Consider the following 26,603-nt stretch of genomic DNA (forward strand, 5'->3'; position numbering starts at 1 on the left):
CCCTGCTTGAGCAGGGGTGTTGGAGGAGATGACCTACAGAGGTCCCTGCCCACCTCAACCATTCCATGATTCTGTGATTCTGTAAGCAACGGGGGACAATGGATCATAAAGGAGGGGAACGGTTTCATTTTTATGGTTAGTGAGAAGAAGAAACTCCTTAATATTCAGGATTGAATTAGCTTGCTTCCATTTGTAACTTATAATAGAATTAGACAATATATCTGGATTATTTTCTCCTTGAACGAGAGGAGATTGTTCAGACTCAGTTAAAAGGGAAAATTATTCGGTCTCAGTTAAAGATTCCCCAACACAGAGGCATCCTAAGTAAATTGCCCCTGTACCTTTCTCCATTAAAATCTTTCTTGTGAAAACAGAAACTGTCCAGCATTTATACCTTTTCTTGGCCACTTCAGATAGTCTTGTCCTATCCGTGCTCTGCCATTGACTACTGTTCTAATTATGCCCCTTAATAACTAAGCGAATTAATTCCAATTTGTGTAGATAAAAGACTCAAAAGATCCAAAGTAGCCATGAGTTACCCACATTCCTGCTGAAAGACTCCTTGAACTGCAAGAAAGAGCAAAGTTATGAAATGGAGAAGACATTTGCTTCCTGATTTATGGAGAGCAATCTACCCATCCGAGGGAGGGAAAGAAGAAATAAGAGAGTGGTATTTCACTTCTCTACATTTTCTTTAAAAACAGTGTGGATTCTGTGCTGACGTAAATAATCACAGATGCACGCTTTTTGTCACGATCTCTTTGTGAATGGTTTTTGTTGCTAGAATGTAGCAAATCCAAACTACAGGCTCAGAATAATACAGCTATACACAGCGTGACATTTGGAAACGCTAAAATGAATCACCAAGCCGATCAGCACATCTACGTTCGTGTTTTAGTTCAGATTAGGAGTGTGGATTTGAAGTGAATCTCCCAGTTGCCCCCGCTCACCGCATTTTGGATTGCAAATTGGAGCAGTCTGAGTGTGTGAGCTGTTTTACTTATGGATGAAACTAAGATGAGAGATGTGTTCCAGGAGTGGAGTCTGTTTTCCAACTTCTAAAGGGCATGCAGTCCACAGGAACAGAGTAAAACTAATGCTAAATAAATATCCTTTAAAGCAGATACAGAGAAAGCATGGAGATCTTAGTACCAATCATTTCTTCTTTCAGACAAGCTCCTTCTGCACGGAGTTACTTATTAATGTGGACTTACCCAATATTTCTTTCAACTCAGAAGCTGAAACAAGAAAAACTGAAATATGCTCCATTCTTTTTGTGATGAAACACCTACTGAGAGGCATAATACATACAGACACCGGTCCCTGTTTGATATCAGGATAATGGTACCTTTTGGTCCCTTAAAATAAATTCTGTTCTCTTATTGTCCATTTTCTGGGCATTCACAGACCTCTCTCCTGTGCAGGAGGAGTGCAGGAAGACCCTGGGTCTGCATCCTCCAACAAAACTTTCCTGAAAACAACAGGGTTAGACCACCTCTTTTCACAAACTTTTCTTGGAAATTGAAGTGTGTTTCCCTTCTACAAGCTAGTCTGGGTGATAATACTTAAATATGGGAAGAAAACAGTTTAAAAAAGGAAAGAAGAATAATCTGATACTTTTTATCAGCAGTTACTCATAATTAGCCCAGGATTTACTAAGTGCAATTTGGATTTACATGATACCCCATAATTTCCATCAGATAATAGACTTCTCTTCTACAGGATGTTGGCCTTTTTTGCCCTTCCCCCTCCCCCCCCTTCCTATTTGATTAGTCTTATTCTGAATAATTAAAAAGTATTTGTTGTGTGATACAGGAATTGGCACGGTTGCTTACTGTACTCAGTTTTCTTTGTTTTATCTAGATCAGTGGTCTCCAAAATGGGGGGAGATTGTGCACTTATGGGGTGCACAATACAACCCATTGGAGTGTGGGAAGAAAATATTTTTTTCACCATTAATAAACAACATACATAAAAATATTTTAAAATAGTGTTTACTTCATCTTTATCTCATTCTTTTTAATTTCCATTTTTATATATGTTTTATAATGTACAAAATACATTAGTACAGTAGTATGTGTATATATTTTATAAATAAATAAATAAAAAACCAAACACATATTGGGGGTACATGCTCAAAAATCTTTCACTAATAGTGGTTCACAATCAAAAAAGTTTGGAGACCACTGACCTAGAAAATCACTGTCAACTATCCTCTCTGGAGCAAATGAGATTTGCAAAAGTGCTAGCCAGGATTCCAATTTTTAGGCTGACATATATTTGGCACTTAAATTAAAGGTTTCAAGAACCTTTGATTTTGCCATTTAAAGAGTAAGGGTCATTCCTAACGGAACTTCTTAGTAGAGAATAAGGGAATTTTTTCTGTAATTCACATGTTAGTGAGTTAGTTCATGAATTAAACATAGACATATTGCTATCTGAAAGAACTCTTGAAATTCCATGTGTATTATTGGCAAAATCTGGAAGAAAGCTGTTAAACAGGAATAATTGAAAAAATTTTCTCCTTTCTAACTCATCCAGTAGGAATTTTTACTACTCTTTGGCTAAAATAACTAATAAAAAAAAAAAAAAAAACAAAACAAAACAAGAAAGAATGATAAATAATCAGTTCTCAAAGAATCAACTGTAAGAGTACATGAATCTCATGGTAAACCTTTCTCAAGATTATATTCTGAATCATCAGTCACAGGCTAAGAATTTGAAGACAACTGTGGAAGATAAACCATGGAAATATACTTAATTGAAAATTGAAAACTGAAATGGCAGAAGTTAAATTAATTTTAAAATACATAAGTTACTCCCTACAAAACTTATATAACTTACTACACAATAAAAACTTTAAAAAAAATTGTTACTTGCATTTTTTCTGAAGAATAACTTCCAGCCAGTTTCCACCCAGTGGACATGTTGTGTGAAAGTAAAAATCTGTTTTACATAGATCAGTCTAATCCAAATCACGAATATTACCGTGATAAAGTTCTACTAAATTTTAGTACCCCATAACATTGGCTGGCCCACGTTTGAGATGGAAGACTCAGATTTTTATATCACAGTTAAGGGTGACCTTTTAAACCTGCTAACCACCATATAATCAATAATTGGTGTAATAAATTAAGATCTATTGCAAAGTCAAATGCAATACTGTTTTCACCAGCATGTTGTGTTGGGCAAATACTTGAATGAATTAAAATTATCTGATATTTATTATGAAGTAATAAATTACAAATATATCATTATATGCTAATGGTAAATATTTTAACAGTCCTTCTGTAATTACTTTATTATTAAACCTGCTATTCAATACTAAGAAAGAACAATATGATAATAAAGGATTCAAAGAATTATTAAGAATGGTTCAAAATGCTTATATGCCTACCTGTTTTTAAATCCTGAGTGTAATCTCTTAGATGGGAGAATATGCTCCTCTGTGATTCATATTTACACAAAAAAAGTTTGTGAATTTTTCAAACCTGTGAAATATCTAGGCCATCTTTCACTTTTATATCCTAAACTATATTTTACATTTTTAAATCTTCCTAAAATCAAATGCTACATATATGCATAAACATAGTCATATGCATATGCAGAATTTTGGAATTAGGGATTCATGATATCACTGCTTTATTTTGTGTAATGAAGACTAGAGAGAAGCCAACTTTGAGGTTTCTAACTTCATCTCTTTTGAACTATGCCAATTCAAGTATAAATACTCATATAAGTCAGAGCATTCATTTCCATATTTACTGGAATTAAAAGGAGTACTTGCAGAGATTTACTCAATCCTAAAAAAAGAGGGAAAAAGAATCCTCCCCATATGATGCCAGCTGTAGAAAATGTTAATTCAAAAAGAAAGCATCTGATAAAATTGCAAGGTTCCAAAGTAGAGGAGTGAAATGTAAATTGTAGGATGGATTTTTCAATAAAATCAAGTGATTGCATACTCCACTGGAGGACTCCAGTGCCTATAGATAACCAAGAGAAGCTGCTGATGAACTGCAGGAACTTTCTGCTCACGCAAGTGAGACAGTTTTGGGCCTTGCTCCTGTTGCTCTTCTGAAGGACAACTTTCCCTTTTGAGTCACGAGGGAATACAAAAGTCGTCTTTAGTTATGTGCAAATACAATACCAGAGCACTCATTTGCCTATTGGTCTGCCATGTATGAATAGAAAATGTCTGGAAATAAGGCAGATAACTACTGTAGTAATAAATTATAGCCTAATGATTGATATCATTGGGACCTCAGCACAATATGCTGATAAAGTAGACTGTATAGCTGTGTTCTGGTAACATTAACTGTTAGGTGATTCACCTGCACTTACCTTTGAGCCATCCCATTGCAACTTTCCCTGCACTCTTTTTCCTGTATCTGTATTTAGGGTAATTATATCCAAATATAAAAAGGGGGTCCCACCTGAAAATTGTATTTAAAAATAATGTGACATATGTAGGGACTGTATGTACTTGTTTTTCGTTGCATCTTAAGGCAAAGTTTAATTTATTTATAAAGATACTTGCATGTTTTCCTGAAGCTCATTAAATATTCTCTTTGGCATTGACAAAAGAAATGACCTTATTAAGACAAAACAGCATTGTTTCTCCTATGTAATAGTATGGAATCTTAAAAGAATTAATTGGAAAATTCAACTAATTTTTATTCCATTAGTGTTCCAGCAGAACACTGTGATTAAATGCATTTTTTTCCAGGGGATTTTTAATAGGACTCAATTTACATTTTAAGACAGACACTCTTTTTTACACTAGGGAGGCAGGGCAGGTTGTCTTTATTATTTAAATGGCATGTTTGTAATATCATGCCATGGAAAGAAATGAATCACACTGTTTTACCAAACTTTTCATCATTGTGAGACACTAAGAGAGGCAGTGGCAGGTCACACATTTTTGGACTTAAATCAGTTATTGTTAGATACCATGAAAATATTCATTACTGTAGATCTGGTTCAAAAAGGGCACTTATTTATAATCTCTTAGAGAAAAGGAGTTTGAATGCTGCATGCAATTTGCTAACTGCGAAGTCAGCATCTTTGCTATATCTAGCACATGAGTTATATATGTAGCATATACAGCAAAGCTACAAGTAAATAAATGATGTACTGAAAACTAGACTGAGATGACAGTAAAAGAGGAAGAGTTATACGGGAACACTGAATTAGAAGCAGAAACCTACCTTGGTCAGCAGGTGTAAATCAACAGAATTTCACTGAAGATGTTGGATACACATTTATCAGTCCAAATGAAGTCCTATTTTAATTACTAGCTTCCAGATTAACACATAGTTTAGACTTGAATTGTCTTGTTCTGTTCTTAATCTTGAGATGGGCAGAAAAGGGAAGGTTTGTAGGGGATGGAAAGAGTAGAAATATGAAGACAAGTGTGACATACTCCTAATGGAGATGCTTGGATATTAAGGGATAACATTGCAGACTTAACTCTTCTTGGGTAAAACTGCATCTTTACAAATACTTACAAATCCAGAAAGCTCCGCTATTAAATATCAGATCATCATCTGGCAGTAAAAATCTAAATACTTCTGAGGACCTGAATTCACTTGACAGAAATAGCCGGAGACAACCTCCGCCAGGGTAGGATTCATTCAGGATCATACCACCCTGCTTACAGGAGGTGTTTGACTTTTAAACACAGTGACCATGAGGGAAAAGAGAATCAACCTGAGGTTCTCAGCAATACAAGCAAATTCAAGCCATAGCATCCCCAGAATGGGGACAGTTGACCTGAGCAGAACATGAAAAGCACTCCCAAGAGTCACTGCCCCAGCAGCACCTACATGAACGGAGCTGGCAACTGCTGCTGCAGGGACTGTTTGTTAGCACCCCAAATGCCTGGAAGAGACTGTTGCCTGTGTATTGGTACTGGTTTTGGCTGGGATAGAGTTAATTTTCTTCATAGTAGCTAGTACAGGTCTACGGTTTGGATTGGTGCTGAAAACAGTGTTGATGACACAGGGATGTTTTCGTCACTGCTGAGCAGTGCTGACACAGAGCCAAGGGCTTCGCTGCTTCTCACACACCCCACCAGCGAGGAGGCTGGGGGGGCACAAGGAGTTGGGAGGGGACACAGCCGGGACAGCTGACCCCAACTGACCGAAGGGATATTCCATGATGTCATGCTCAGCATATAAGGAGCTGGGGGAAGAAGAAGGAAGGGGGAGACATTTGGAGTGATGGTGTTTGTCTTCCCAAGTAACCGTCACACGTGATGGAGCCCTGCTTTCCTGGAGATGGCTGAACTCCTGCCTGCCCATGGGAAGTGGTGAATGAATTCCTTGTTTTGCTTTGCTTGTGTGTGCGGCTTTTGCTTTACCTGTTACAGTCTTTATCTCAACCCACGGGCTTTCTCACTTTCACTCTTCCAATTCCCTCCCCCATCCTGCTGGGAGGGAGTGAGTGAGCGGCTGCGTGGGGCTGAGCTGACTACCGGGGTCAAACCATGACAGTATCACATATGGTTCATACAGCCAGTCCCTGTCTATAATGGCCCAAGACACACTGGTGTGACATCTGTCCTTACTTGGGTATTTTTACTGCTTCCAGAAATGAGTTGCCTTATGTAGGAGCCTACTTTATTAAGGCCTGAAGTTATCATCTGGATTGTTTTTCTTTTTTCTGCATACATGGCGGTTTTACTTTTAGGAGACCGGCATCAAAATATTCTAAATGAGGCAAAATGATTCTATTACACTTTGGGACAAAGTGTTAGTAGCTATTAAGGTTGTAATTTCTCCAAGAAGATAACTATAAATACAGAGTCCTTCCTTGACTATTATTTACATCAACAAGTTTTTACCAGGTGAAATCTTTTCTCAATTTCTAGTTTAATACACATGTTCTGTCATTTAAGTCGTATAGCACTTCTTCATAGTTAAGAAAAATATGTTAAACCCCAGCATTTCTAGTACACATTTCCTGCAAAATGCAAACTATTCTTTTCCAAGGGCTGGGCTCATGAAAAAATAATCAGCTGTCTTTAAAGTCATAGCTAGGGCAAAATTTAGTATCATGAGGTCAATAATGTTAAAATTAGCTTTGATTTCTGTCTTTTGAATGGCCTTTCATTCACAGTGTGCATATGCAAATTTTCACAGAGGTCTTCTGGTTAAACGAATAGTATGCACTTGCACATGACAGGTTTTTTTAATTACAGTTCAGCTTACTCAGTGTATTCTGCATCAGCTTTCTAAAATGAATAGCCTCAAGTTCAGCTATTCTATTTTAAAACTGCCAAACATTATTAGTAAAGCAGAGAAGCAGTTCAAAAAAGTAATTAATTCCAGGGCTTAGAGTAAACTGTATTTTAATTAAAAGAACACTAAATACTAATGTCCTGCTTCATTTTACTTAGAACATGGAAAAAAAAAAAAGTCCAAATTAGTTACATTTAATATATTTTATATGTAAGTTGAAACATATTAAATGCATACATCCTGTTCCTGCTATTTATAAACTAACTCAAAAGAAAAAAAACCCCAAAGTTAGATCATATACCATATTTTTTGGTTATGCTGTGCCATTTTTCTTGTTGATTCTCTTCCAACTTGTGCTGAGTAGGAAAATCAACGGGTACATAATAGGTCTTTTCATCATATTCATATTGCATAAGATGCCAGACCTCAGTTGTGCAGTTATGACAACTGCCTCCTACAGTTCCACAAAAGATGTAAGGTCCAAAGCACTTCTCATCTGAAGCTGTGGAGTAGTGCTTCCTATGCTTTGTAAATTTACAACTTCTCCAGGTTGTACAATACGCACAATATGCACAAGGAAGGCACTCTACATGTGAAAAAACATGAATTTTAGGAAGTTTTGTTTCTACTACAATCTTACAGTCTCATTTGGTGGTTCTGTCTCCTCATGGAGCACTGAAAGTCTCAGCAGGTGTGTTTGCAGTGTGCCACGGAGCACAGTACGGCTGCTCCCAGACTAGCACTGATCCCACTTGCTGCCAAACAGGAATCTCCAACAGGATAATCACCATGGCCAGAAGAAGTTTGAGTTACAAGGCACCCATGGGAGACATGGTTTATTTTCTAGAACACGACGCTGTGTGTGCCACATGATTTTATCAGCACTGCTTGGGGCTAGCTCAGGTATCTATGTACGAAGCTCCTTTGCACAACACAGATCTGCCTTATTACTTATGCACGCTTACCTCACCTCGTAGTTGAGCTGCAGTAGTACAACAAGCATCACCACAAAACTTCCCTTGACAAGAACAACAGGCTAGGCTTGTCCTTCCCTCTCCATGATACTTGACTTTCCCTATAATTTCTAATTTAATTGCTAATTTATGGCCAGGGCCCAGGGAAACTAAAAGATAAATTCAAATTTTGAGGAGGAAGACAGAGAAAACAGGATTACTCTTCCAGTAAAATAAATAAATAAATAAATAAAATTTGCTGTAGATTGCAGGTCTAGCCTGCAAGAGCATCAAATAAAGGTTAAGAAACTGTTGCAAGGTTTTATCATCACTGTGAAGCAAAGGACAGAAAAATACTTCCCTTTCTTCCCAGCCAGCCACAAGGTTCATTTCTTTGACCTTGTCTTCTCTAACACACTTTAAAAGACTTGGACAGGAAACCTGCATCTGGAATCTAAGAAATCTTGGTTCAAGTATTTTTTTTTTTTCTGATTCAGAATACAGATTTAATCTAGGGGTGCTGCATCCTAAGTAATTATCAAGATGTTGACTATGGCCTTTTCTTTTACTTATTTACATTTCCTGGAAAATCCAATGCAAGAAGAAATTTTCTCAAAAGATGTTTTCTTGAGACTAGCTCATTGCTACTAAAAACTTTCACTTCAACAAGTCATTAAGATCTAATTAAAAACCAAAACCAAACAACAAACAACCAACCCTCTTCCATCAAAGTGCTGCATTGAAAAAATCCTAGCCCTTCCAAAATATGAGATAATATCTTAGCAAACTAGAAAAACCAAAACACAGTATTCCACTCCATACTCAAGACAGTGAGATATCAAATACTCAAATTATGTTAGTCACACTAACTGGTGCAACACAAAAACTGTGTTGGACAGTCCAAGAGGCTTCTTCAGCTCATATATCAGGTAGGATCAACTGCAGAATTAGTGACTAAAACTCCAAATGTAAAGCATAAATATCGATACCACAAGCATTACTGAATTTGGCTCCTGAATTTACATTACCAGCAGAGATGCCCAGAGAAGGGTGTTCAATCATTCATTCTCTACTCAGAGAATGAGTTTAACCATTCAACGAGTTGGCCATTCACTCATCCAGGATCAGTGAAATTTGCTTTTGATGTACTGCACACTTGAGTAACTGCTCTTTGGCTACAGATAAAATCTTATATCATCATCTTTTTTATGGGAGAAAATTTTATCAGGATTATCATGGTATTATATGAGACAGAATTTTTTGCAAGCTACATTATTGTCATGTGACATGTTAATATTGGCCCAGTGTTACTGATACGAGCACATATCCTGGGGGGTGTATCAAGGCTTATCTGATGTTTTTCAGCATTCTTAATTTTAAGAACCATTGTCAATTTCTTATACTTTTCTAAGCTTTATCAATTTGTGTAGACTTTTTCTGCAAGGATCTGATTCTGTCTTCATACTTTGGAAAAATGTCGAGAATGGCTCAGTCATTTCTCAGTCTGATGTAAAGGAAAAAAAATTCTCCTAATTAATTATTTATCTTTTTGACAATTATTTCACTGAAAAGTTTGAGAGACCTTATTTTAAATAGAGAGATATGAACTTAAGTTAAATTTCTAGTGCCTTATAGAAGTAATAAAAGTCTACCCATATTTGACCAAATTAGGATACTGAGAAGTATATTAGTGTTATCTTCTACACAATAGGAAGGAAAGAGAAAAAAAGATATGAAAAGACTAACACATAACTGAAAGTATACTTCTTCTAGATGGTGCTATTGCTTCGCTCTTGTGGTAAAAAAAATCTTTTAAGAAAAAAATAGATTGTGATAAATTAATTAGAGTCTATACTATTGTTATACAAACAAGGGATACTATTAGGATATCAAATAATCTCACATATAGTATACATAACCTCTGAATGCATATTGTATTTATGTTTCCAGGTACTTTTAAGGTAATTTTCAATTTTATACATATTGCCATAACTAAATTACATTGCAGTAATTAACACTATTGATTGGATTTCATCTTTAAAATTTATACAAAAATGAGCCTTTGATCACAGAAAACTTGCTTTTTTCCATTGACAATATTAAAAAGCTTGAAAGCCAGAAAGGACTCATACAGCCCTCTGAGATCTGCATGTACCTGTTACTAATCACATGACCTGCACAGCGATCAGAATTGAAAGAGGTCTCCAAAGAGCAAAAAGAAAATGGACTAAATCAGAGAAATGTTCTCTATAGAGGATTTACATTTATTAGCATTTATAGCATACTAATAAATTTCTAACAATCAGAATGTGTTCCCTTCTGTTCAGATGCTTTATTTATTTATATGGATTTAAGAATAAAGGCTTCACTGGAAAGAAATTGAGGGATTCAGTAGTATAAGTGTTCAGAAAAGCTGTAGTTCAAAATCACTTACCTGGCAAAAGTCCCAGTTGTCATCTATTCAAAACATTATATAGCTCCATTACTGGAGTCTGTGAGCATCTCAAAGCTTTTATTATATTTATTTTCAAATCTTCATAGAATCACAGAAAAATAAAGCTGAGAGGGACTCTAAGAGGTCATTGAGTTCTCTGGCGCAAGGCAAGATGAACTATATCTTTGTCATTCCTGATACATGTTTGTGTAGCCAGTCCTTAAAAATCTCTAATGAAGGACATAAGTCTTGATGGGCAATTTCTTTCCATGCTTCAGTAACCCTATTATTACAGTTATGCTAATGCACTGGTTTTGCATGGCAAGGTTTTGGTAGTGGGTGGGCTACACGGGTAGCTTCTGTGAGAAGCTGCCAGAAGCCTTCCCCATTCAATACCAGCTGGCTCCAAGACGGACCCGCCGCTGGCCAAGGCCAAGCCCAAGCCCATCAGCGATGGGGGTAGCGCTTCTGGGATAACAGAGTTAAGAAGGAACAAAAAACAACCAGGAGCAATTTTGCAGCCAGAGAGAGGGGCGAGAAGATGTGAGAGAAACAACTCCGCAGACACCAAGGTCAGTGCAGAAGGAGGGGCAGGAGGTGCTCCAGGCACTGCAGCAGAGGCTCCCTTGCAGCCCACCCAGAAGACCATGGTGAAGCAGGCTGTCCCCCTGCAGCCCATGGAGGGAGGATGAGGGGATGTAGAGATTCCACCTGCAGCCCATGGAGGACCCCATGCCAGAGCAGGTGGATGCCCCTGAAAGAGGCTGTGAGCCCATGGGAAGCCCACACTGGAGCAGGCTCCTGGCAGGACCTGTGGACCCATGGAGAGAGGAGCCCACGCCAGAGCAGGTTTGCTGACAGGACTTGTGACCCCATGGGGGACCCACGCTGGAGCAGTCTGCTCCTGAAGGTCTGCACCCCGTGGGAGAGACCCACGCTGGAGCAGTTTGTGAAGAACTGTAGCCTGTGGGAAGGACTCACATTGGAGAAGTTCATGGAGGACTGTCTCCCGTGGGAGGAACCCCAGGCTGGAGCAGGGGCAGAGTGTGAGGAGTCCTCCCCCTGAGGAGGAAGGAGTGGCAGAGACAACGTGTGATCAACTTACCACAACCCCCATTCCCCATCCCCCTGTGCCGCTGGGGGGAGGAGGGAGAACTCAGGAGTGAAGTTAGGCTGAGGAAGAAGGGAGGGATGGGGGGAGGTATTTTAAGATTTGGTTTTATTTCTCATTACTCAACTCTTATTTCATTGGTAATAAATTAAACTAATTTTTCCCCAAGTCGAGTCTGTTTTGCCCAAGACAGTAATTGGCGAATGATGTCTCCCTGTCCTTATCTCGACCCATGAGCCTTTTGTTTTATTTTCTCTCCCCTGTGCAGCTGAGGAGGGCAGTGATAGAATGACTTTGGTGGGCATTTGGCCTCCAGCCTGGGTCAACTCACCACAGCTAATATCCAACCTGAATCTTTTTGGATACAACTCCGCCATGTGCTGACAAAATGCCATGGGTCAGCTGGATGTGTTTAAGCATCACAAGACTCTGGGTTTACGCTGCTCTGGGTGCAGTGGTGCTGCTCAGTTGAAGGTTACTCTCCCATTAAGGGAACTAGATTCTGCACTCAAACATTATGGTCAGTCTAGTCTTTGGCTCAAACAGAGATCACAAAAGAAAAGTACAAAAAAGAGATATCTCAAAACATAAACTCTGGGCTTAACACTCGTAATCCCTCCCTCCAAACTACCTGCAGAGGAACTCTTTGCCAAACTATTGCCCCTGCAAGCTTATGTATGGGATACTTAGTGATTTCTCACTGGTTTATGGAAAGCATTGCAATTTTAGTTCAGTTACACCATTTATGCTGTGGTATAGGATATAATATGACACCACATCCCTGAGACAATTGGGGCCCAAGTATTCCTTCCTCACTGCCCTCCTGGCTGCCTAGTGCAGCACATGAGATGATGCCCCTCACTGTTGCTCACCTTGCCCATTTTGGTTGCTGCTCCTAATCAGAATTTGGTTCTCAGAGCCCACTTCTGCATAAAGCTTTAATAAGGAAGAAAGAAGGTAAATTACAAAGTAAGCACAAAGGTCTTTATGCTTTATCCACAACATGTAATATTAAGGTACAGTCTAACACAAAGGCCTGTAATCAGAACATGTTTATTGGAATCTAAATAATTCCCAGGTAATCCCTTGATTTCCTAATAAATCTCAGGAACAGTCAGATGATGTCATTTGTGAAAATAAAGCAATAATCCTCACAGATCATACCAGTTCATTTTCAAAATACTCAGAAACTCACCTGCCATACAGAAAGGGAGAAATTACAGGTGATAACATTTCTGAGATAATTCAAAAGTTAATTCAAGAATGCTCTGAGAGTTATTGTCTGCTCATCCTTTTGTGTGATGAATACTGTTAGAAAATTTATACTGTCTTAAACTTTTCTTTGAAATGCACTTTTAAAAATGGACCCAAATTCATCACTAAATTGTGTTTACCCTTGCAAAATAATTTCAATTAAAAAAAGCCTATTGATCAGGTTTAATTTCCACAGTAGATTCAAACTGAATAAACATATCACTAGTTTCATTTAATGAAATGCTGTTATTTGCCAAAGTCCACCACCAGCCACATTCACATTCTGAGTTATAAGATGAAAATTTTAATAGGATTAGCACTGGATTTCATACTACTTTCAGAATACATGAGGTAGTGGAAAAGAGAATGTGTTCATTTAGTTTTCATTGCTTCATAGTTTAATGAAAACCTGACAGGGCAGATATATAAGGCATATATAAGGCAGATAGAGACAATATAGAGAGAATATGCAAGAAAACTAAAGTTTTATCAGAAAAAGAAGTAGATAAATTCTATGTATTGGTTTTCATCACAGAGTAGGTGAGGATGTTCTCTCTCTGGAACTATGCTTTATGGGTGAGTTTAAAGTACTGCTTAAACTGGAATTGGTGCTGGAAGAATAAAAGGTGACAGTAGCAATGCTAGCTTGTGAAAGAAAGCTGGGTAATGATCTGGATAACTACAGATCAGCCTGAGCTCCACGGTGGGAAAAATGGTAGAAACAAGAAGAAAAGGCGACCTGAGGATAAATAGAATCGGCAGAGTCGACACAGCTTTTGTAGAAGCAAGCCATGTCTGATACATCCACCAGAGTTCTCCAAGACAGCAATAAACTTGTGAGAAAATAAAAGGCAATTTGGTTAATAGACCAATCTTGGCTTTTCAGTATATTTTACACAAAAGTTCCTAAATAAACTAAGACATCAGAGATACAAGGTAAGATTTTCCCATGGTAGGGAACAAAACACAGGAATAAAGGGTCAGTTATAACAATTACAGGGACTTCTCAGAGGAACATTTTTGGATATCTGTTGTTAAATATGTTCACAAATAAACCTGAAAATTATATGAGAAACAATGTGATATAGCTTGCTGAGAACACAAAATTGTGCAGAAGACTCAAAGCTGAATGTGAAGTATTACGAAAGGATCTTATAATATTTGGATGAAGCCTCAAGAAACTGGAAGATAAAGTGGCAGATTCACTCAAACAAGATAATACAAGGTAATTTATTTAAAACAAAATCACCCAATGACATGCTCACAATAACAGACTCTATTATGATGAATGAAAGAGCTCTTGAAGTTTTTGGAGGTAGTCCTTCGAAAATGTCAGAGAGAATTTTCAGCAGGCAAAAAGGTACAATGAGTGTTAGCTGTGATCAGGAATAGAGAAAGAACAAAATAGGCAACTTGGTTAGAATGTATATTCTTACATGCTGCCTACAGTACTGTTCATCCCATTCCAAATTTACATTAAAATGAAAAAATATGGATCAAAAGATATGAAGTGTGTTGAGAGAAATGTAGTAGCTTCTATAGGTTTGGAGAGGGCCTGCTGACAACAGATATGATGGGAGTCCCAGAGGATTATTCGTGACATGAAGTGGGAGAACTGGGAAAACTGGAGGATAAATACTTTTTTTTTTTTTTTTTTTCCCCTTTAAGAATCTGTTCTTGTTGATTGTGAGGGATAGGACATTGAACAAGATTTTGTTTTGATGCAATGCATAATTTTTTAAAATATTCTCATTAGCATTCTTTTCAGACTCTTTGAAAAATGCATGTCAAAGTATTGTTTGCATGCAATCTGCATGATAAGTCTAAAAGGAAAGAAATTTTTACCTGAACGTGGTCATATCACATGAATCACTGGCCAAGTACTAGCATGTGCTGGTACAGACTTCCACTGGGTGATGCTGGTTCTTTCAAAGCTAGATGTTTCCCTGTCAGGCACCAAGTTAAACCCACTGCTACAAAAGACCTGAAAAATTCTTCCATTCCTCCCTGTGTATTCTCAAGTAGGTCACAAGGACGTGAAGATATTCAGATTCTCAAGCTCCAAGGGCATCCTGCCAAGCAATCTTCCTCTGCCTTGGTCACCACAGAGCTCTTGCAATATTCGAGGCTCCCTGAGGTGCTTGGAAGTCCCAAGGGCTCTTAGTCTTCCTGTATGTCCTTGAATGAGGTTAAGAGTCTGGAGTTTTCAGGTTCCTCCCACTCCAGGGGTGAGTAGGAAAGTCCTCTCTTGCCCAAACATCCTTCCTGGGGTTTCTGGACTCCCTGATTTAACACTGAGCAGCTACAGAGTCTGGAAATCCTGGCTTCCAGACTGGCTGTCAGTATACCAGTAATGTCTCACAGCCTGTGCTTATTCTGCAATTTGAGTAAAAACCTGTAGCCAGTTACATGGCTTTAGTGCTTGAAATATATACTAAACTATTTGATCTGAATCATTTACATTCCCAGAGGCAAAATCTCAGCTTAAATTTAATCAATATAGGGATCGAGCTGTTAATTCTACAACTCAGGTTTGCTACAGCCTGCTGTAAAGAGTGCAGAGAAACCTTACCCAACCAAACCAACCCCTCAAAACCCAACAGATCAATATTCATTTTACAGAACTTTATGAAAAATTTAGAAGTTTGACTGTAATAATAAAAGCTGCTTTTTGAGTCTTTTCTCTTTTTCGCAATCCTGAGTAAAATACATCTTGTTTAATTTCTTTCTCTTTTTCATAATGCTGCATTAAAAGGCCATATTTAAAAGAGAAAGAATGAAATTTGCTTGTATTTTATGATTAAAGGTGCAAAAAGAAAGAAATACAATTCATTCAGACATTTTTCTGTTACTTAGTCCACAATGTATCTGCATTTATGTGTGTTTTAAATGCACTGAATGAATGATATTCCCAAAAATATTGCTATAACCACAATTTACAATGTAATACTCTTAGCTAGACATTAGAAAAAAAGCTATTTGAATTCTTGGTTTCAAAGCCAGTCTCTCATCCTTAATCACAGTCTGAATTTCCTTTCTTTTCTTCTTTTAACATGGACCCATAACTGATATTCATATTTTCCCCTCTGCTTAATGACAGACCTACTGGATTCTTCTTTTAAACTGCTTTAGGTCTGGACACTGCAGTTTGGATGGGACCAAATGTTCTATTTGTATGACTGACTAAATGAAGAGAGGACAGAATAGAAACAAGAATGAAAGCATGATGAAGATGCCAGCTAGTAGGGTTTATTTTATTATATGCCTTAGAGATGTCATAGATGAAAGGGAGTGTTTGCTCCATGGTGAATCTGATGTTTTTGAGAACTGCATTAGTAAGGTTTGGCCGTATTCCAGAATAACCAGAACTCTTTCTGGAGCATCTGTCACAACTTTGCTTTCATTCTCCTACAGCACAAGAGAAAGCAACTTCTCTCTTGAACATCTAACATACCCACCCTATCTACCCTTGTCAAAGTATGATATGGTTGTGGACCACCTGATTTCAATTGCATGGCAAAGCTTGAAGAGTTGTTGTACTTTCACAGGTAAAATAAACCCATTTAAAATAGAATATGTGCCTCAGTAGTTGTGTGTCAACAATTACAGGAGTACAGCAAGATTTAAAAAAAAAATATTAATTTGTAAAATTTTTACTTGAGCAATAGTTGTGGCTAGATAAATGCTGAATGGTGCAAAATGTGACTGTTACAGGATGTTTTAAAGATAATAATTTTGACCAGGAAAAAGTTTACACTGGATGAAATTTTAAACAGCTGTGAATGAACAGACATCACACAGTGCATTAGAAATGATGAAGAACTTACTTTCAGCATTAATGTAGCAATAAGCTATTTCAAAGACATCATAAAGAAAAAGCTTGAATGAGGATGGACATTTACCACACATGCACATTAAACATATAGAAGTACAAGATGGCTTTAGCCTTTAAAGTTGCAGAATCCTAACACACATTAAAAAAGATTCAAAACACGACATTGCATGTGAAGATAAACAGACTTCAAGAGCAGATTACCCACTTACCAAAATACAGCCAAGACGACTATATGATCAATTGACCCCATGAAGAAAATAAATCATTATACAAAGACTTGATGATGACCAAAGCATTTTGCAAAAATAAGACTTCGGTGTTGCAGCCTTTTCCTCATGGCTGCCCATACTACTGGTATGGGGCGGGGGGGGGGGAATGGAGAGGGACATTCTGATCATAAGAGAGCATAGATGATCACTTTATGTAAACTACAAAAAACCCTGTTCCTCTGACCTTGAGGTAGTGAAAGGTAACTAATTAGTCTCCTCTGCTTTGACACCTACAGTTCACTGTCCTTGGGGCAAGCAATGTGTGGCAATTTATCTCTGCATTCTTTAGTAGCTTGAAAAATGAGATTATAAGACATATCTAGGTTTGTGACTAATGTTCATGTGGCCGCAAGAGTGTCTTACATTGTCAGAGATATTAACATAACGTTAGAGTTTCAAAATCATCAGGGTATTCCATAATGTAAAAACACTCTGTGCAGAAAATGCTTTTCTGTCTGCAAAATACCCTTAAGCAGTACATTCTACTATTTCTACAGGACAGCCATTGCAATGTAGCTCTTCCAGGAGGTAATGAAAAATCAGACAAGATTTCATTTAGCAATTACACCTGTGGATGCTCATTTTGAAATCTTTCACATGGTGTCAAACGCTGATAGTGTCAAGAGTAATAAGACATTTCTGAATATATTGAAAAAGGTCATGTAGGAAAACAGACATTGCTAATGATATAGTCACATGTCTGGGGATATGAAAGTTTTGATCATGATTTATTTTTGAGGGAGGCACGTATTATACAAGCTGTTCAAGTACCAGTTCGTGGGTAAATATCACTTAGAATGTTGTTAAAGGCAGCCTAATATGGTGACATGAATGATAAAGTGATATTAATAGCAGGTCCTTGGGCCCTTTTTTGTTACAAGTTGAAAACAAGCAACCACTTGAATTTCTGGTATCTTATGAACTACCAAGTGACTGCTATAATCCTCTGTACAGCTGATACAGATCTTTGCCTTAAGCTGCAAGATCTGTGAATAGAATACAACAGACAATAATAATTGCATTCTTCTTATGATTTATTTTCATTTTTTGATTCAAAAGGAAATAGAAGCCTTTGAATGTGTGCTTTTTAAGTGTAAAGGTTGGGGTATTCACTTGGATGCTAAGATTCAAAACAGGTTTTGGTCTACACTGAAATATCTCACTCAAAATATCTTACGTCTACAGGTCAGGACCTTGAGCAATCAGCCCGAGATAACATTTTCACCAACATAGAGAAACAATGCAATACAACAAAAAATGTTCTGACATAAGATGAGGTCACAATTACTTATTTCTGAGCACATTTTTGTCTCAGAGTCTCCACTCTGACCTATTTTTATCAAAACACTTTCAGAAGACCTCAAAAAGTTACAGCCAGCAAATGTTTCCTGCCAAGAACTGGTTTTCTTTCAAATACAGTAAAGCAAGAATTCTCTATCATATGGTTTAATAGTCCAGACAGAAACAAGTCTGATCATATTTACTGTCGGTAGGGGTTATACTTCCATTCATTTCAATTTTAGTTAATCAGGACACCGAATTGTAAAGTACATAAATGAGATTTTTTAGGATCCAAGAAACAGAGCTACATAATCTGTTCCTCTTTATGTTGTCAAGATACTTTCTGAAATGTTTATGATCATATGTGCTTATGACTAGGGAAGTATCCTGTATATACAGATGATGGCACAGAAAAATTGATCTCAAAAGTTCTCAGGAGCTCAAGCTACCAAATAATATCAACACACCCAGCTTGCATTACTCCATGCACCGTAACTTGCATTTCACTCATACGTGAATTATTACCAATGGATGCAGTTCTATTTTGAGACACATTGAGAAATTATAGGTGGAAGTATTAAAAGCTGTCTTCTCCTAGATCTTCCAAAGCAGCTTCATGTTTCAATTCCTCGTCTCAGTTTGGATGAATCTGTGAATTTAAGCTGAGGAATAACTAAGGAGACCATTATATGTTTGCCAGCTGGATAATTGCAGTCTGAAGGGAAAATCAACATTAAATCAAGGCAGATGAAGATGTTTATCCTACTAAAGAAACACAGTCATAGAAATTGTTTAAAACTTTATGGCAGTTTTGCTAGTTTCAGAAGGGTACAAGGTTGTGCAGGTGCTTGTCTTAAGGTACTAATATAAATTGTTGAGCCATCTTACTTTCTCTGTTCAATGACAGTCAGGAAGAATGAATGGGCATTATGACCAAGACAATGCCCAGTAATTTTTCAGTGACAATTAAAGCAGGTTTCTGAACTTACCAACAGGTCTTGACAGCATAAGTAAAAAGATATGAATGAATGAAGTGCTTACAAGAACAAAAAATATATGAAAATGCACTAACAAAAAAAATATTTTTTTCATCTCATTATGCTAATTTTTACATCTTATGTATTGTAAGCATCCTAACCTTTTCAAAACTACAAATATTTTGTGACCTTACTGTCTCCCAGTTAGGGATAACTAACTTATCCCTGAATGGTTTTAGAAAAGCAGAAGTGGTATCTTCCCATTAACAAATCCCTGTAGATTGACCACCTGAAAAATGAGTCACAAGCCATCAAACATTATAGAAAGAATAAACCATACGTTAAGGTTTTCCAGAGAGCGTGCTTAAATAGACAAGTCAGACAAGTCAATTCATTACATTGTAGGCAGACAGAAACTTCTTGCCTGGAAAGAGGAATGAGAAAATGTGTCTCAGTGCTATGTGACACAGGTATCTAATATCTAGAGAAATCATCTGCCATGCACATTCAAAGTTCAATTACCCAAATATACATTGAATTTATTGCCTAGTTTCACTACATTTTCAATGCATTTGGTTTCAGCAGATTTTCAGTCAGTAAAAATTCAGTACCTTATTTCCAGCTGCATTGCAGTAATTGCAAAAATCATTTCATTATATTGTGCACAGTGAGGTGAAATACACCTGAACTGCTTTAACTTCTGCTGTTCATAAACTACTGTGCAGTTGTTTTGCCATCTAAATGTCCTCCTCTTTCCATGAGTGATGTGGTGGCTCAGTTCATACTGACAGTAGGTGAGGGGTCTGCCTCAAGGATTCTACATCTTTTGGGGTTTGGATTTTTAGGTTTACTTTGGTGCAAAATGGTAGCCTTTTGCTGCAAAGATCTCACCAGATTTTTCCATAATCTGATTTCAGGAAAAGAATTTATCAAACCAATCAAATATAAATCTAACAGAGAGACATACTGGCAGATAATGTCAGCTGTTGTTGATCTTACTTCTCTTTAGACCTTTGGCAATGAATGTAAACTTGCAGTGGCATTTCTGTGCCTTGATTATTACAGGCAAATCAAATTAATTTTTCAATCTCTGGTTTGCATTTACAAACAATATTTGCTTATATTTGTTTTTTCCCAACAATATTTTGTTAATTATCTTGTCAGATTGTTGCACATGCCAAAGAAAGATTTTTTGGTAGTATAATCACATGATGCTCAGTATAAGTTCTCCACAGTATCAGACAGTAAAGTGCTCTTTTTTTTAAATACATACTTTTTCCTCTTTCATAATTTTCTGCTCTTAGATGAGCTGCAATAGCACTTTTCTAGCTCTACAGCAGACATAATAGATATGAGAGATTTGCTTTTTTTCAATCAGTTACAAAAGAAACCTGGAAGCTTTAGAAAAAGGAAAAATAAATATAGAAAGGTGAGTGGAAAAATGTACTTTAAAATATTATCATTTTGTAAGATTTCTAAAATACTAACAATTAATGGGTTCTTCTTGATTTATTCCCTCAAGTTGCTGTTACTACTTACTACTTTTCTAGAATCCTAAAATTCCTCAGCCTTTGCAATCTTTCCTATCATCTTGATCATTTGATCAAGAGATTTCTTAACCTCAATTACTTTTATGTTACACAGCAGATCCGTGGAAGCTCCCCTGTCTACAGTAGGACTTCAGTAGATATATACTGTGACAAATGAAATGATAAAACTGCATGGCTTGATTAAAATCTTGGTTATACTGGAATAGTAGGAAAAAAATTGATTTATCTGTCTAAGAAATAGTTGATTTCTTTCCAATCAACTATTGTACAATATATTTTGAAGGTAAATTGTTTAATTGTCACACAAATCACGTTCATTTATAGTTCATGATAAAATCATAGTTAGTCTTTCAATCTAGGTTTTATATTTACTGCCCGCTTGTGTGCGTGTGTGTGTGTGTGCGCGTGTGTATTCATAAATACACAATTTGTCATTGACATCAGAAAGTCTGGTTTCCTTTTGAACATGAAAATTGCTTTTAGACACAGGTAAACACAGACCACTGCCAAGAGGAAAAAATTACTTAAACTGCAAGTAATTTTCTTTGTCTTTTATTTTCTTTCCATATGCAAATTCTGTGGCCAACTTCTTCTGAATTGCTGGACTTGCAGCTGTGGGGTAGTAAGGAAAAAAGTACATGGAACATAAAAAAGATCATCTGAATTGACATGGGAACTCTTGGTTCAGTGATAGTTGAAAAGAATATGACAAGATGGGTTTAAGGATACTCTTTGTTCCTGTTAACTAGACATGTTTCAGATGAGACTGAAATTATAGAGAAGATGAAAAGAGATGTTAGTCAGTTACACTTCAAAAGGTTTTCATGATGGCTAAATTGTCTTTTCTGTTAGTGTCACTCATAAGGATTGTGCATGATTTAATGTGCCTTTTGCAAAATACATATAGAAATTGGTCCTTGCTTTCTTCTCAGGGGCACTCTGATAGGACCTGGGGATTACACAGTGAAGAGAGGGAAGGAGAATGGACTTCTTATTTGTTTGGCAAAATATATAGTGGCCTTGAGGCTTTAAAGAATGTAAGAGCTAGTATTCACACCATAAATGACATCACTCATAATTCAAACATCTTGGTGTACTAGTAAAAAAGAAGTTATAATTCAGAAAAAAAAACCAAGAAGTAACAAGCTACCTACAACAAATGTCCTTGTTTACTATTCAAGAATAACAAAAGATCTCTGAAAATACTAAGATTAAAGTTTTTTCATTATGCAAAGAATTAGTTAAACATGAGCAACCATCACATTCCTTAAAATAGTTAATTCACACTCAATGAAAATAGGAAGAGGATTTTGAAAAATTATTTACTTTGTCATTCATTCTGTAAGAATTAATATCCTAAATGCAACCTCCCATTACATGTATACCAGATTTCACCAGAGCTATAAGCTTTTCACCTCTCTCTGTGATCATCAGTTTGAACCTTCAAAGCCTTTAATGGGATGTAATAAATAGATGTGGTTTCACAGTAGTGAAGTAGGGTAAGTGAAAGTCTGAAATGCGACTTAGGTTTGTGTCATCTGCTAACACCACACAGAGAGGTAATTCAATGTTTAAAGGAATTAGCTATTGCTTTAAATAAAACTCCAGCCTGGCTGTACTTGGCAATAGTAGATGTGATTTTTAGTGTTTCCTATGACAAACTGATTCTATGGTAGATGCAGACAACTACCATAATTGTTCTTAACAGGGCCAAGGTCTTGCTTTGCTCCAAAATGATGGAGTGCAGCACTTACTTAGACTATCATCATAAGAAAAATGCAGTTTTATAATTTGAGTCAGTCATAAATGGCCCATAAATGATTTTAAAATCAGAATTTAGAAAAAAGAAGGGCATAGAAGATGGTGATGGGGAGAAAAGGTAAAGAAGAGAAAGGAAGTTCAGGAGGGGACAAGACAAGTCTTGGGTCTCAAAGGTTCCAGGTGAGCTTTCCAGGTGGATTGTAGGTGGATTGTAGCTTGTAAGAATAGCATGTATTCTCTCAAATTTTAGCTTGAGAGGTAGAGAGGTAGTGCCGGTCACAGATTTTGAACCAGGAAACACATCTAAATCACCGAGCTATGAATGTTACTGGATCCTCAGTGTAAACTAAGCATCAAACAGTGGTCGAATATATTCAGATAGAAATATGCCTTATTTCAGAAATGTTGGCTTATAAGGGTCCTTTTGGCATTAAAATTATGTACTTTGGAAATTCTGGAACCTCTGCAGCTATGAAGAAATTTTAAGGATCTAAACTTTGGATTTAGACATCTAAAATGGCAACTATCAGTGAAAAATCTTTGTCTCAGTAGTCTTATCTCTGTCTTATTTTAAGACATCAAAAACTGTTCAAGATAAATAAATTCTAGCACTCTCCTTTAGGGTGCTGTGATCTTTGAAAATATGTTTACATATTCATTTTAATTGATTTCACCATCTGTTCAGATGCGAGTGGCTGCTAAATGATGATCTGCATAAGGATACTTAAAGTTTCCTTCACACATTGGAAGCTTCCGTTACAAAACCATCTTTGGCTGCTGCCCTACAAACTAGTAGAGTCACTCACTGAGAAGTACAGGAAAACTTTTTTAAAAGTGGTTTTGTAAAGGTCTTTAAAAACTGTGAGAAACCTGAATACATAGTGCATTTCGTCTAGCTCTTATTATATTGCACGCATTTGCAAACATACTTAAATTAACATACTTAAAATGAACGTACTTAAAAAAACATACTTAAATTAAGAATACATGTTCCTTAATTTGAAATAAAATGTTCAAGATTACACAGCTATGTGAACTATTATAGAAAACATCAAAAAGATGTTTATATATAGATTATGTAAGTGTAGAAAGGATATTTGGAGATCCTGGAATTGTTTCACTTGAAAAAAATAGTGACCTAGGATGTCCTGCATGGTGTTTATCAACCAATAGCCACAGTGTTACTGACGAGTCATATTTTAGAAGGTTTGTCAAGTAGTGACACAGCAAAGATTGAAGCATGTTGCCCTGTCATTTCACTCAGATATTCTGTGACTGGTGGGTCAACATTTAATTTTATAATCCTTCACCACTTAATATGAAAATGCTAATTTCAGGTGATTTAAATTAAGGATAAGATGCAAAAGCTAATTCTAGATTCAAGCACCACTAGACAGTTGTAAGTGGTTCATCTTTGGCTGCATAGTTCTAATCTTAGATCCAGTCACACACGTAAATAATTTCCACTTCTGAGGTTTTGAACTACGCTGAAACCCTTCTTCCAAATGCACCTTTTCTCTCCTTTTACTTTACCTATGTCATGCTCTAGATTAATGATCAGATTTTGTTAGCAAGGCTATTGTTTCTAACTTCTCCACCCATGAGAAAATATTCTGGTCCTTGATGATAGGTAGACAGGGCAGGCATACATTCCCCACTGAAAATGTTGAGCTATACAGTGCCCTGCCATAGTGAGAGGACTGCTTTGAAGAGCCTACAGAGTCTTAAGTGATTGTTGGGAATGCAACAACAACAACAAAAATGTGCCAGGGAGAAGCAACAGGAAGATTTAGCCCAAAATTTCATGAAAACATTAGACAGCATGAGGTATCACTGTCTCCATGAGAAGCCTTGCCTTTTCTTCAGCCTAGCAACTCATTTCTGCCTTTGTGTGACACTGAATCAGATGTAGAAACTGATCTTGCTTTGTTTTTTCATTTTTCTTCTTGATTTAGTTCACCAGTTACTATCAGCTAATGGCAAAAGTCTGATGTGGGCAATGCCTATCCTCTCAGGAAATATTTGTTGGTTTTCTTTAGGAAGGGAGTGCCAAGGTTTAAGTGAAACTCAAAAGTGAAAAAAATTCTGAATTGATTTCTATATTGAAATTGATTAATGTCTCACTCTCTTAATAGATTGGGTTTTCCCAGCAGATACCATTTTTACAAGCAAATGTCTCAAATGTGGTGAGGTCTTTATTATTTGTTTGTAAGGAGACATTTCTCTGTCACTTTGGAAACATCATCATGCTAGCAGCCAAGAAAGTTTCATCTGGATGAAGACTATTAAAAATGGTCAATGGGTTATTGACAGAAGCAGAACAGCCTCAGGTGTACAAGGGTGCAGAATAATAACAGAAAATCTGTTTTTTACAGTACACACCTTTTGGCTTACTAAAGGTCTTTCACAGGAAAAAATCTTGACAAATTTATTGTCTGAATCTAACCAAACAAGAAATTTAGGAGCTCATTAGTATATTGGACATAACTGTCCTGGTTTTGGTAGTGAAGAGGGACAGAGGGAACCCGTGTAGCAGGGGGTGAGCGGCTGCCCTGTGCCAGACACAGCCCCTTCCAGCCAGCTCCACGACAGACAGCACAGATGATGATACACTGTGTGCCAAAACTGAAGCAATGTGATGACTTTATGGTGCCTCTGTGAAAACATTTAAGTAATGATGGTAAATGCCAAGAAAAAAATGCCAAAGGAGGGGTACTGGGCAATGGAGGAGATGCAAGAGACCACGCCAGGGCAGGGACAAGAAAGAGGCAAGAGATGTGCCAGGGCAGGAGGGCTGGTGGAGCAGGAAAAACACCAAAGCAAAGCTAACCACCCTGAGCAGGGCAGGAGCAAAAGAGACACCCAAGTGGGGACAGAGAGAACACCCAGGAGGAGGCATAACCACAAAAGCAGCCAGTGGAGGAGCCCACACTGGAGCAGTTGAGTAGGAACCACAGGGCACTGACCACCATCTCCTGCACCACCTGTCGCCTCCCCGAAGGGACTGTCACCTGCAGCGAGGGGACTGGAGACTGCGAGTGGCAGGGAAATATGTCCAGATGGAAGCTGAGATGTTTTCCCTAAGTGTTTATTTGTTTGGTTTTTATTTTTCAACACAAGAATGAAAAGTTTGCTAATTGGCAATAAATTAAATTGATTTCATTTCCCTAACTCAACAGTGATTTTGGCTAAGAGAAAATTACTAAGAGAGAAGATTCTGCACTTAATTTTTCTGCAAAGAGAACTGAAACTATTAAAAAGGTTTTATTTTTCCTTGAGTATCAACTTTGGTAAATGCTATTTCCCTAAGAAAGAAGTACATTTCTTTAGTTATTTAAGATCAAGCACCTAAGACATCATTATTGTAATATATTCAATAACTAAAATATGTTCAATAAGTCTTTGATCTGATTTAATCAAGCAGTCGGAGGGAGAAAGAATTTTCAGAAAAAAAACCAAAAAATGTCTACATTCTCTCTAGTTATTCTAAAATATTGTACTGAAAAAAAGCTGTTGGCTAAATTTCCTTGTGCCTGTATAAATGCTGAAATTAACTGAGGCTACATGGGCATGGTCAAAAAGTTAATTAAGTTAACTAAAGGTGTGAGTTTAAAGTAGATTACTTAACCCCATCTACTATTCATATGAACATGTTAATTCAAAATTTAAATGGAATAATTGATTTGGTGCAATTCACTTCAAAATACATTAAACTAAACTGAAATGAAATCCTGTAATTCTGATTAAGCATCACCACACAGAGGTTTAATGTAATTTAATTACTCCACTTGAAAGACTAATCCACAGTAACTTTGGAACATCTTTGGATACCTTTTGTGAAGAGACTGGATGACTCACGAAGTAAGAACTGTTTGTGATATTTTTCAAGAACCTGGTTCAAAGTTTATCCAGACTGATTATAAATAGAAGTTGTTCA

This window comes from Balearica regulorum, chromosome 2, assembly GCF_011004875.1.
Source record: "Balearica regulorum gibbericeps isolate bBalReg1 chromosome 2, bBalReg1.pri, whole genome shotgun sequence".
NCBI classification, from domain to species: domain Eukaryota; kingdom Metazoa; phylum Chordata; class Aves; order Gruiformes; family Gruidae; genus Balearica; species Balearica regulorum.